The 13,576-nt window shown below is 51.7% G+C and overlaps 1 long non-coding RNA gene across 1 annotated transcript in view; it reads left to right on the plus strand.

The window, feature by feature from the left end:
- The window catches only part of Meg3 (maternally expressed 3), a 32,194-nt gene that overhangs the window by 4,238 nt on the left and 14,380 nt on the right, over window positions 1-13,576 (plus strand). The window contains 4 exon segments of the long non-coding RNA NR_131064.2: window positions 1,143-1,254; window positions 4,801-4,875; window positions 4,983-5,056; window positions 5,159-5,404. This is a non-coding gene — a long non-coding RNA (maternally expressed 3).

Genomic DNA, 13,576 nt, shown 5'->3' on the forward strand with positions numbered 1-13,576 from the left:
TGGCCCAAGTCTGGTAGCATGTGCTGACCTCACCTCTTAGCAACGGTGTGACCTTAAACAAGTCATTTAGCTTCCAAGTTTCAGTTCCTTTCACACCTAGATAGACATTTAAAAAGAAAAAAAAAAAGGAAAGAGAAAGTGGGGGGTGGGGGGAGGTGGGGTGGTGGGGGGTGGGGGGAAAACAGCTGGTCTACCCCACAGAGTGCTTCTGAAGACCAAACGATGTAACTCACAAGAAAGTGCCTTGTAAATCGCCCAGAAATTGCCAAATACTTACTAACCAAGGAGGCTGTCCCTACCGCCCACTGGCCAGCCCGAGGCTCACTGTTGTGAGCACACAGTAGGGGCTGGGTATTTGTGCTCGATAAATAATTTCCAGAGTTAGAAAGAAAAAAAAAGTTCATTCAACAAACATTTTCTGAGACGCTGACCATGTGCCCCATGCACCAGGCTATGGCTGAGGTACAAAGATAATGACGAACAGTCTCTTTCGGAGGCTAATTAGGACCCTCGTCTTTACCAGCACTTTCTTTGATGGCTTTTTAAACCAACCAGTTTTGTCCGGACAAGAGAAAAAAAAAAAAGCCCAACCGGGCTGCTTTAGGGAACCCAGTCTTGGAGTGGACAATAGTGTCCTGGCCTCTGAAAGGAGCTGATTGGATTAGGAGGCAAATGGAGACAGAAGGAGAAAGTAGGAGCAGACAAATGCCATGGGCGGAGACCCTCTCTGAGTTAATTCAGGCTAATTGGAGGGACCCTTCCCGTCTCGCAGAGTGGCCAGGGGCTCTCACTACTGCCTGCTCTGTCAGCACTGCTCTGTGCACATGGAGACTGGAGCTACCCTGGTCCCTCTCTTGCAATCGTCCATTCATTTGATGCTCACAACTCCCTGTCCTGACCCAGGGCCGGCCTGCCGTCACGCGGGGAAGCAGAGGTCGCCAAGTGGTTTCTCTGATGGGGCCCCCACATATCGTTAGCCTCTTGGCTTCTTCCGTTTTAGTAGCAGTGGACATGTTCCTGTTTCCAGCCTGCACCTCCACTTCAGTTCCTCTCTGGACTTCTGACTCCGCTGCCCTCACCTGGAGTCCCGCCTCCCCCTGTCTTCCTTCCTTGCCACTCCAGTGTCTGTCTTTCCTTCACAGCCCGGCTTCTCGAGGCCTGTCTACACTCGCTGCTTTCCTTCCTCACCTCCAATTTCCCCTCCAACCCACTGCTTCCTGACTCGCTCTTCTCCATCGAACGGCTCTTGCTCAGGTAAAGACTTTTCTGTAGCTTGACCCTTGGCACCATTCCAGCCTGGCTGGACACAAGGACAATGCATTTCCATTTCTGCTGCTCCATGGCTTCACGGCTCTGGTTCGCCCTCCTACTCCCACATCACTGGCTTCACAGACACAACTCTTCTCACTTTCTCTGGGAACCTAGATTCCCAGTCCTCTCAGTTTCCCAAACCTGCCTCATGCCACCCAGCCGCCAGGGCTGCCTAGAGCACTCTGCGGTTGGTGGTCTGAGTTCAGGTCCTAGGAAAACCACTTAAAACTGGGATCACGGTGTAGGCCAGCTCTTCCAAGCTAGCTACCTTGGCTAAAACAGAGTTCACGGTCTTCACCTGGAAGGCCAGGTGAATTCCATCAGGTAAGACACATGACCCCTTAGCTGAGGGACTGGAAGGGGAAACCAATTAGGTATTCCTGAGCAAATGCATTTTGGGGGGTCACAATTAAGTTTTCTCAAAGTTAGGTTCCCACAGAGAAGATCAAAGAGCAGGGGCAGTGGGAGGGGGAGTCTGGGTAGGGGAGTTGGAGGAAGGGCGAGCATTAGCCCAGGAAAGGAGATTCAGAAAATACTAAGAGCTACCCAAACCTCAGCAGAAGCTTTCCTCCTAGGTTAGCCTGGGCTTAGAGGAGAAAAACCAGAAGGAAGCTTTTAAGTTGATTACCCAGTGACACGTCCCAGGAAGCCTCTATATCACATAGCCCCATTGAAGGGGTTTGAGTTCCTCTCCCCAGGTTTAACCTCTTGCCCTGATTACCCTTCCCTAATGCCTCCCTGGACTGGTGATTAAAGTCCCCATGGTACAAGAAAGGTCTCCAGGAATGACCAGCTCCTGGGATGGAGCCACTCCTGCCCCCCCCCCCGGCCAGTTTTTTTTTTTTTTTCTTTTTCTTTCCAGTTTTATTCTACTTTTTTTGGCCTTTCTCCTTAATGAACATGGGGCTAATCTTGGGCCTTGTGGAAGGAAGAGGCCTCAGAGCTAATGAGGTAGCTGCTGGGCTCCAATAGTCATCTCCTAAGGAGCCCTCTTTGTCTGAGAAGGAAAAACATTGATTATCATAATGAGAACTGAGCTGGTGGCTGAGGGGTGGGGTGGGGGCTTTTGGGTTCTTTAAGCTACACTTTAATGTAGATTTCCTTCCTCATTGAAGCCTAACCCCTCCACCCCACTCCACCCCCGCCCCTGCCCCGTCCCAGTGCAAGACCCATTGAATGGGGTGGCAAGTTGAAGGTAGCTTTGAGTCAAGGAACTACAAGAGGTCCATAGTGACTACAGTCATTCCTTGTCACCCAGACTCCTGCCAAGTTCCCCAGTCCCACCCCAGCAATCAACAAGCAAAGGGGACTCCCTCCTCCCACCCCACGCACACCCCCCTTTCCTCAGTGGGTCTACTATAGCACCATGGGTCCAAGTTATGTCACTACCCTGTGCTGGACTTGAAGGTAGGGTACTAGGATAGAGCGGAGGCCTAGGAGAGGAGAAGCCACCCACAAGGCTCCCTGTCCACAGTGCACAGTCAGTTGTTGAGATTTCCACTGTCTGCAGGGTCCCTTGTCTCAAATACCTGTTAATAATATTTACATTGAAATAATAGGTCCCCGAAGCCACTTTTGATATTCTAGGAGTCCGGGAGTATTTCAAAAGCTAGGGCCATGCGGAGAGGGCCTTTGTTCAGGATTTTAGTCTTAGGTCATCAGGCCTCCAAACTTAGCAGCCTTGAGCAACTCAAACAAGACTCCTATCCACCCACCCTGGCCCTCCCCCCTCCCCCCACCTTGCTACCATCTCAGCCCTTGATGTTCTGGAAGGCAGGAAGCCTGTAAGTAGGACTCCTGGTAACTGCTTCCTGAAGACAGTTTGCTTCTCACCCACTAGCATGCTTCCTGGGACTCTCAGGTAGATCAATGGATATAAAAGCCCTCCTCCCCTTTCAGTCCAGGCATTTAGGCTGGCTTCAGAGTAGTTGGCCCACAGGGCTAGAGTGTTCTGGGTACTCAACATCTATGGAATCATTCAGGACATACTGGGAAGTTACGGAGATGAGGCCAAGGAGGGGGAGGGAGGAGGCAGGAAAAGCACCAGCCCCAATTCTTCTGAGAACAACTGATTTTTTTTCTGCCTCTACTGCCCATTCCCCTCCTTCATTCTCTGTCTCAGCCTCCCTCTGTTTGTCTCCCCCTACCCCCTTTTCCCATTTGAATCTGGTTGGTTCCTTTGGGGTGCCCCTAGGCCACCCCCTCCTCCTCTGGGTGTCCCAGCACCAACCCGGTAAATAGTGGGGCTCAGTAAGAGTATGTGGGATGATGTATGGTGGGACAGGCGGACGAATGGACAGGCTCAACTGCCACATCTGGGCAGCTAAGGGTCAAGGGGTTGCGGGTGTCTGGCTCAAGGGACTGGGATCATTAGTGACCTGCCCTAGTCTCAGCCCCCTTTGAGGGGTTCTAGGGTTGCGCCTTGCATTCGTCCGCGCGTCTACTCTGTCATCCACAGTTGATCCTAACTGAGCGTGCCCATGGTCCTGGCCCTGGGCTTGGCACCTGCCACCTAGCTTGTCCCTTGATGGCCTCTGCTTCCTAGGGAGGGCAAGCTGGGGGGTTGTCTGGGAGCCAGAGCAGTGGTCTCTGGCTCCATAGAGGGCATTCAGAGGGCATGGGGTGGGCCTGGTTTGCCTGCCCTGCCTTTGTGCAGACCTGCCCACCCCCAGGGCCCTGCCCCCCTCTCTGCCTCCCCCCCTCTCTGCCTCCCCCCCCCTCTGCCTCCCCCCCCTCTGCCTCCCCCCTCTCTGCCTCCCCCCTCTCTGCCTCCCCCCCATCCCCCCATTCATGGCTGAGTACGGGCTACTGTCCCCCGCAGCTTAGGGCTGAGGCAAACGCAAAAGGAACAGCTGTGATGTGCCTGTCCTGGCCACACAGGTCTCCCTCTTGATAGGTTGATGGATGGGGGTCTGAGGCTTTTGGACCCTTTCCACAGTTTGTTCCTCCCCCTGGGACTCAGTCCAGCCGTTTTTTTTGTCCCCAATTATGGCTGGGGACTGTGTCCCATGTCAGGAGCCTTTAGAGAGCATGTGCAGGCCCCGCCTATGCCTGGCTGCCCACCTGCTCTTCTCTACCTGCTGGCTCCCCCCTGCTTCTACAGTGCCAGGGTTCATCGCCCACTTGGCATTCTGCTTGCATAGCCTTATTCCATGGTGTCTCCCTAACACCCACCTGTGCTTCGGTGTCACTGGGTCATCCTATTCCAACCTCTCCCTCGGGTTTCAGCCACCCCTACCCCTGCTTTAAAGTCTGGCTTCCCTTGCTAAAGCCACACTGTGGCTAACCTGGCCCACCCGCTGCCCTTAGCCTTGCCATCAGGTCCCCATACCATTGTGCTCTTCCTCCATCCCCTCCACCTCCCTCCACCTCCCCAAACTCACCTCAGTTGCCAACAGCCTCCCCGTGCCTGTTGGACAATCCCTTGCTGGTTCTTCATCTCCCGTGGGCCTAGTTTCCAGGGGCTGAGTGACCAGGGTCTTAAAACAGGTTTATGCCTTGGCCTGCTGGCCCTGGAGATCCCATCGTCGGCTTCGTCGAACTCAAAGTCGTCGCCCTACCCTGGTGGGTGTTTATCACACTTACCACCACCGTGTCCTTGAGAGTTCATGGCTCTGCCCTCCTAGGCCCCTTGCTGACCTTTTGGTGTTGTTTTGGGGGCTACTATCCAGGCCCGTCGCGTCTTCCTGTGCCATTTCCTGTTGTGCTCAGGTTCCACGAGCTGCCCATCTCCAGAGAAGAGCAGGTGAGGCCGCTGCCTGTCTTCATGCGTGTGAGTACAGGTGGCTTTTCTTTCTTTCAGGATGTTTGCTTTGTAGGAATTCTAATTTTTTGCCTTTCCTCAAAGCTGGCATTGCCCACCGGCCGTGCTGGCTGAAGAAGAGAGGACATGAGGACCCCAGGATGCCCAGCGTGAGGACCCCAGGACACCCAGCGCGAGGACCCCAGGACGCCCAGCTCGAGGACCCCAGGACGCCCAGCGCGAGGACCCCAGGACGCCCAGCGCGAGGACCCCAGGACGCCCAGCGCGAGGACCCCAGGACGCCCAGCGCGAGGACTCCACATCCTTACGTTGCAACCCTCCTGGAATAGGGTGAGTCTCTTGCGTCGACAAACACAACTTTGTTAGAATTCAGTGACACTACATCTTCACTCAAGAAGGAATACATGGGGGTGCAGCTGATGAAGCTTCTCGCCTTAACCTCGGAACCTGGATGCCTGGACACTGCCCGGAGCTGAGACGGTTACCACGAGACAGCACGTGTGGGAGTCCATCCTGGTCCCTGTCTAGCAGGGACCAGAGACGGTAAGTGGGGATAGGTCACACATAGTCTACACTCCTGGAAATGTCCAGGAAAAGAAACACAGTAGGCACACAGTCAGCCTGACTGACTATGTTCATGATGTTAATGTTCACGATGTGAATCCACAGGCCCTTGGCCTTTTCCCATTCAGAGATGTGGACACAGATGTCTATCCACCCTTGGCGGGGAGACATTTCTCCCATGGCCATGGCAATTCTGTTCCCATGAGAATTTCAGCCTTGCACACATGGCACTTTGACAATGTTCTCACGTGAAATGGTGGTTTGGAGCGAGGGTGACTTTCTTTTCCTCCCCTCTGACACTGCTGTAACACAGTAATGGTGGAGACGACACGGAAGACTTCATCATGTGTTCTCACGGTTTTGAACCACAAAGAGTGGTTAGTTCATTTAATCAGAATGTATATTCATAGAGCCATTGAAATCTTGTTCGTGTGGGTAATGGGGGCGGGGTAGGACCAGGTTTTTTTCACAGGGTCGAAGGATCAGGTGAACAGAGCAGCCATCAAAGTGGCTTCGAGAGGAGGGTTCCTCCTGCTTTGCCCCACTTGGGGTGGCGTGAGACATTGGGGCACTTTGACTGTGTCCAGGTCTGACCTTGGCCCATTGCCACTTTTTTGGACACCTTGAACTCCATGTCCTGTCTCAAGATTCCTCCTAACATGCCAGCCTGGTTGAGGACTGAGGGTGGGGTGCTTATCTTTCCCATGGTATCTCTGATTTGGATGCAGCTTCCACAGTATTCTCTCATTAAATGAGATTCATACCTGACTCCTCTACGGCTCCGCCTTTCCCCCTCCGAAGTGGAAATGGGATGGGATCCTGTTATTATTACACAAAACCTAACTACGAGAGGGGGCCAAGCACCCAGGCCTGGCCTTTGCCTGCCTGCTTTTCCTCTCTAGAGAGCCCAGCATGCTGGAGCGAGCAGGGAGTGTGTGCCTAGGGCATCAGGAAGGCTCTGCCTTGTGACATTTACTCCGTAGCTGGCATTTACTGAGCAACCTGCAAACATGGTGACGTGGCTAGGGAGCAGGGCTGGGAGGGGAAGCTTGCTTAGGGCAGGATACCAGCTCCCAGGGGCATCAAATCCGGAGCTTAGACAAAGCCACTGGGTAGGTAGTCTGAGCTGAGCCAAGGGCTTGCAGCTCTGAGCTTGCTCATTAGGGACAGCCCGGAACTTGGGGGGGGGGGTAGACTGAGCCAAGAGGTTAGGCTAGGTTAAGACGAGGCCAAACAGACCCAACCATGAGACCGATATGCCCACGTATCCCAGAATACTCCCACACTCTGCAGCCAGCCCCACCTACCCTCCCAGGATCCAGGAACAGGCTTCACAGGAAGGCACACTTTGATTGACTGATGTTTCAGGGACTGGAAGCTAAAATCTCAGGCAGGTATCTCTGGTAGATTTTGGGTGGCATTAGGTTTAAAAACAAGGAAGAATATACTAGGTTCTGAATGAATATACGGTCCACTAGCCTCTGGGATTAGAGTCTTAGGAACGAGAGATGCTGGCACTTGTGAGAATCAAAAGAAATGATGGCTTTCTGGAAAATTCTTTTTGATGCTTTGGGCAATCCCTGAGTCATAAAGGGTGGAAATGAGCCCTGAATTGCTAAAAGAGCGGGCACAGGGACCTTGTCACCTGGTGGGAAGATGGGAGGTGGTCTTTGGTCCTCTGCCATGGTGATAGGAGGCACTTAGCTCCCCCCACCCCCAGTCCTTTTTAACTCAGTGATTCACGAGGAGGGTAGATTGTGGGAAGAGATAGCGGTTTCCCGGTTTCCCGAGGGAGTGCCTGTCCATCTGCCCCAGGGGTGGGAAGGGGATGCCCGACTTAAGCAGAGGTTACTGGTGGAGGGGGCTGGTTTTGCTTACACATTCCCGCCTGCAAGTTGCTGGCTGCAGTTTTCAGGGCCCCTGATCTGTGTGATTCAAACCCCAAATGTATTCGAAAGTACATTTCTCTAAATGATGTCAAAACCTGGCAAGACTTCGGGGCAGCAGGATGCATATGTTTCTTATTCTTTCATTTACATGAAGTAACTTACATCTTTTTTTTAATTTTTAATTTTTTTATGAACAATCTGACTTCTTAGAATGAAAAAAAATTCTACCCATATTTTGATGAGCTGCTTAATGAAGAGAAAGGGGTATCACACCAAGGGGTTGTGGAGGGAGGTAAATTAAGGCCCTCAAAGGTTACAGAGCCGTGGACAGTAAAAGACAGTGAAGAAGCCATGCTGGAGGAAGTGGGTAGGGGTGGCTGCCTTGGGAGCCCTTTCTTCTCTAGCGACTGGAATTTAACAGGGTGTGAATGAGTCCAGAGAGCTACCCCCTCTTCTGCCTATTTGAGCCCCATCCTTCTCAGACAAAAGAAGGAGGAAAGTAAGGTTTAAGATCCCATCCCTAATTAGAGAAGATGGAAAATTCTAGAACTGGGTCTTTCTGAGTGGGGTCTACTTAAGCACAGGGGTCTCTGTAAGAGAGAGAGGAGAGAGAGAAAGAGAGAGAGAGAGAGAGAGAGAGAGAGAGAGAGAGAGAGAGAGAGAGAGATGGATACTGGTGTGGGTGGTGGATGGCTCTGAATAAACCCTGGCTGCTCATGGACACCTCAGGCTCTCTAAGTTTCTGAGGAAAGGGGTGTTTCAGGGTGAGGTTGCCTTTGTGGCAAAGAACAATTAGTCCTGTGGGAGTTAGGGATACTTGGGGGGGTATTAGGAGCCTCTGATGGTATTTCCTTCTGGGCAGCAACAGGGCTACAGAGCAGAACAATGTTAGGAGAGGGGGTCCTAGGCCTCCATCTTTGATGCAAATGTCTGGGATTGTCGGGCCCTGAGGCCAATGTATGGGGTCCTGCCTCTTCTTCCTTTGGGAATCTGGTAGCTTTAGTCGGGCTTCTCAGAGGCTTTGTCCATGTTTGTTTTCTCATCTCTCTTCATCCCCAAGTCCAGTGTGTGTGTGTGTGTGTGTGTGTGTGTGTGTGTGTGTGTGTGTGTGTGTAGGGCAGGTGTCAGGTGACAGAGGCCAGTAGCCCCCACCCTCCAACTCAAGCAGGATGTGTGTGGGAGAGGAATTAATTAAGGCGAGAACAAGGGTGGAGGGTACAGTCTTGACTTTCTTAATTGCTCTCTAGTTTCTTTGGGCTTAAGAGAAAATTGCAGATGGTGAGGTCTTCCCTCCCCTAGCCTGGGAGAGGGGCCCCAGAGCCTGGCTCCCCACCACCTTGAGTTGGCCTTCTCTTCTCTCAGTGAATAGGGTCTTTGGCTGGGGCTTAAGGAGGAGACTCTTAGCCTGGGAGCTCCGAGGCCCGCTGCAGCTGGAAACAAAGGCTCAGGCAGAAAGGAATGTGGGGGAGCCCCATGGAGTACAGCCACCTGGGGATAATTGGGAGAGCTAGCCTCGATGAGTTTCCCAGGTCCTGTGAATGGCTCCTGTCAATGGAAGGTGTCCTTTCTTCATATGAAAGGAAGTAAACCTCAATTACCTACTCGACATGGTGTGTGTGTTCCCAGGGTGCTGTGTGGGGCCTCTCTCTCTCTCTTTTTCTCTCTCTCTCTCTCTCTGTGTGTTCCACCTAGAAGCAGACCCCTGCTGTAGTCACCCCACGTAGTCACCCACCCACTGTCTGACCCTGGGGACCCTTGAGCTTGTCCTTCCTCGGGCTAGACTTGCATAAGGCTCTTGGGATAGAGCCATAGGATTAACTATAGGCAAGGATGTGATCACGTTGGGCCCAAAGCCCAAAAGATGCTTTAAAGACAGAATGGGGCCAAGAGATAGTCCAGAATGGAAAGTTGGGGAAAGAGGATGGTGGAAGGGCCAAAGAGTAAGCACATGTCTTTTCTGGCCACCAGGGACCACAGCTGTGTGGCTTTTTTTTTTCTTTTTCCTTTTCCAGCACGTCCTGTAAGTGGATAGGCAGCCAGTTTCTCCAAGGTTAGGAAACTGGAGAGGGAGGGGGTAGGGGTCTGAAATGTAGTTGGTGTGGCAGATATGTACGGTTAGGGACGTAGAGCAGAAGAGGTCAGAGTGGCCACACCCCTGCCCAGGGGTTGTCCCACTACTTTCCTAGACTGGCCCAAGGCAAAAGTCCCTTCTAGGAGAAGGAGTCCTGGTTCTCAGTCATGGTTGGAGTCTTTGTGACTCACCATTTCCGAGCCTCAGTTTCTCTGTCTGTAAAATGAGATCAGAACCTAACTGTACCCATTCTGTAATGAGATACAGTCCCCATTTAACCTCCTCTAGATTTCTGGTAGACCACCCTATTCCTCCTTAGAAACTGTCAGGCGCTCAGTGGCCAGAGCTCAGAATGGGTCCTTGGGTCCTGGAGAGGCAGCTGTCTGGAGGAACCCAGCCCCTTGTCAGCCCTGCCTGTGGGTGTGATCTCAGCCTTGCCTTCAGCCCTCAGGGTCATCATTTCTCCATCTCTGTGATGAGGAGTGCGGGTCTGTAGTCACCTGAGCCTTTGGAGTTTGGGTCTTTGGCACGGCAGACTCCTTGGCAGCCTTGTTTCTAATTCTTCCCTGCTTTAGAGATGAGGGGGCTGGAGATTCCAGAGGGCCCCTGGGTGAGGGCTGCTGATTACAGGTTCCTGAGTGACAAGCATGGTCAGGGGTGTCTCAGAGCTCAGCTAGTTCCTCACGGACAGCTTTTAGAAATCACAGGTCTTTTCTTGGAGGCCGTTGCTGCCCCACGTGCTGTGGTGAAGGTCTTACTTATTACAGGGAATTTATTCAAACATTCTACAGGCCAGGCTGGGAAACCCTTTCTGGGCCAGAGAGCATCCCTTGTGTAATGAGAGTAGACCCATGACTTCCCTGACAGGAGGATGTGCCCAGAGGTGCTGTTCCCAAGGGGTCATGGTGCACCCTTTTGTCAAGAGGCACTTGGCATCACCCTGGTTGGCATCCTGGCTCACTCAGGGAAGAACTTCTAGCTGAAGCCACCCAAGGTAGCAACTCGTAAAAAAAGTGAGCGGTAACCACCCTCCCCTACCCCCCACCCCCCTGTACTCATCTTTGTCTGACTCTGGACCTCAGCACAGTAATCAGGAGCTCACAGACCTTTTCTGTCAGTCTGTGCCCGTCATTACCGTGGTGGACTGCGGCTTTTGTTTTGTGACCTTGGTTGCTACAATACCTACGAGCCGGAACGAGGAATCAAAAAATTGCCAGCTTCAATTAGACTGACAGACTGTGTTCCCAAGGCTGCTTCAGCCTTTCTATCCATTAAGGGTAAACATGGACCAAATAGGTCCTAATTCGCTCTAATTGCCTACTCCTGAAGCAAAGAGGTGAAATTCCAGGAAGAGGCATATATAAACATCCTCTGTAACCCGACCAACGCAAATTAGAGGGCTGATGGGGGCCCGATGTGGAGAAGGGGAACATGGTTTCAAAAGATGTCCCAATTACCACTCCCATTTTCATAAATGGGCCCCTAATGTCCAGGGCCTGGGTCTCAACAAAGGTACAGGAAATTAGCTCTACAAAGAGCTTACATTTGTCAGGGGAACTTGCAAGAGCGTAGTATTTTCTCAACAGGTAGGGAGCGGGAAAGGCTGATCATTTCGTGTAACTGCAGACTATTTCTTGAGATCAACATCTTAGTAAAAATAGTCCTTTGACGTTTTTCCTCTGTTTGAAACGGCGGTGAGATATTTGTGCCCCAAACAAGATCAGTTAGGTCCTGTGTGCCTCCGGAAGAGAGAAACTTTAAAAAAAAAATTATCTCAAGATGCAGAGTTAGGATGTTCTAATCCTGTTGAGCCATGGGGGCTGCGCTTACGGCTCCCGCCCTCATTTTATATGTGTAGCATGAGCTCAGGGCACATTCATTTACAAGGTCTTCCATCAGCCATCTGTGACAGTGGTTCCTGCGGACTCTATAAAATCTTGTTTTTTCCTTTGGCTCCAGTGAGTCATCTCTGCAGCTTTTCTGACATTTGTTAAGATTCCAGCCCCGCACTCTCTTGTTATTAATACATCACGCAGACCTGGAGCTGGTACACGCAGCTTTCAAACCGAGGCACGACTTTGCCAGGGTTTCGTGCAAACGTAGCAGCCTGGGGACTGCATGCCGAGTTCATTAAGGACAGTCAGGCGCGCCGAGGGTCCACAGGGGCCTGGAGGAGAGGCAGGAAAAAACCCAGATGCCCTGGGCTGCTTCTGATTACCTCCCTGCCATTAAAAACAAAACAGAGGAAAACACAAGTGGTAGAGACAAGGCCCCAGCTCAGGTTCCTGCAAGGAAACAGCATCGTCTTTGGTCTTGCTGTGTGTTCTTGGTCTGCAGTCTCGTGGTCACCTGGGGACCGTGCTTATGATGAATGGCCACCCCACCCATCAGGGGTCATGGGGAGATGGGTATTCAGTATGCAGTTAGGTAGCCTGACCTTAGATGACCAATAGCGTTTGGCTTGCCCAAATCATCCAGTTGTCCTGTGCACACTTATTTTTAAGACACAGATTGGGGCAGTTATAGGAGAGTTGGGATTGGGGAGCGCAGGCCAGACAAGGTATTTGTGGGAGGCTTGGAGATAAGAATTGTGTCCTCACTGTGCCCTGGCAGGGTTTGGGGTCCCTCAGTTAGAGAGCCATCTGGGAATGAGGGGGTATAGGTAGAGAAACTTGTCTGTGGAAGTTGAAGTACGGATAGCGTAGAGAGTCCTTGGAGAGCCAGCAGGGCAGATATATCTGGCAGCCTGCACTAGGTGTTCGTCAGGTCCCTCCATTCTATGCAGCTCAGTCTGTAACATCCCAGAGGCCCCCCACTTTACAGACACGGCCTTTTGACTCCCCCTTGGCCACATACGTTGACCTTTCCCAGACGCTAGTAAGACATTTTAAAAGTCAACTCATTTAAAACATGTTTTCGATCGGTCATTTTGTTTTCGTTTCATTTGTTTTTTTGTTCTGTTGCTGTTGTTGGTTTCTCCAGCACTTTGAGTTTGTAGAAAACTCAAGGCAAGCGAATATGGGGGTTGGGGTGTAGCTCCATTAGTGGAATGTTTGCCAGCCAGCAGAGAAGAAGCCTTAGGGTTCAGTCCCCAGCACCAAATAAAACCATGTGCAGTGGTGCGCGCTTGTAACCTTAGCACTTGGGACGTAAAGGCAGGAGGGCCAGTCCGGGCTACATCAGGACCAATTTCGAAAATACAATTAAAATGAAAACTGAGTCACCCTGCCTCTTCGTTAGCATGCTGTGCCTACATAGTGCTTTTATTGTCTTGCCATTGGATAACCCTTGACGCCTGGGTAGTAGAACGGCATCCCTACCAGGAGGCTGGGCTCTATGTTGTACTTCTTTGTGGGCCTTGGTAGTTGTCCCGTGATATTTAACCTCATGTTTGAGGTAAACCCTGGACTTGTAAAGACTTTGTGTGCTGGCATTCTGTTGGGTCCCTTATACTCTTGTGACATGGTTTGCTCAGAGGTATCTGCCTGGGTACCATGGGGAGGGGTCACCTGTCATTCTCTCTCTGTCTGTGTGCCTGTGTGCAATGGTTGTTCAAGACAGGGACCACTGAAATCCCTATCGTCTTAGCATAACCCATGTATTGGAATCCTGGCCTCTGCCAAGCTTGGCCCATGCTGAGTCTTGCTGGCTCACTGACTTGTCCCTGGGCACAACCTGTGCCCTACCTTCAGGGTGTTTGCAAAGCTCTGTCTACCAGGGGATGGGTGGCTCAGTAGGTATAAGTTTGCATTTTATAGTTACAGCATCCATGAGTCTTTGCTTTTTAAATAGCAGCTCCTAGTCCACCATGCAGGATAGTACCAAGGCTCTTGGTATATGCGCTATCCCCTCGTAGGTAGCTGGTAGGGGTGAGCATGGAATGAGTTGGTTGAACAGAGGGATATTAGTCTCTGTGGATTTAATATTTGTTGAACTCGAGAGAGCCCCTGCTGTAAGCCATCCTCGTGATTTTCTTTG

Source organism: Rattus norvegicus, chromosome 6 (assembly GCF_036323735.1).
Source record: "Rattus norvegicus strain BN/NHsdMcwi chromosome 6, GRCr8, whole genome shotgun sequence".
NCBI classification, from domain to species: Eukaryota; Metazoa; Chordata; class Mammalia; order Rodentia; family Muridae; genus Rattus; species Rattus norvegicus.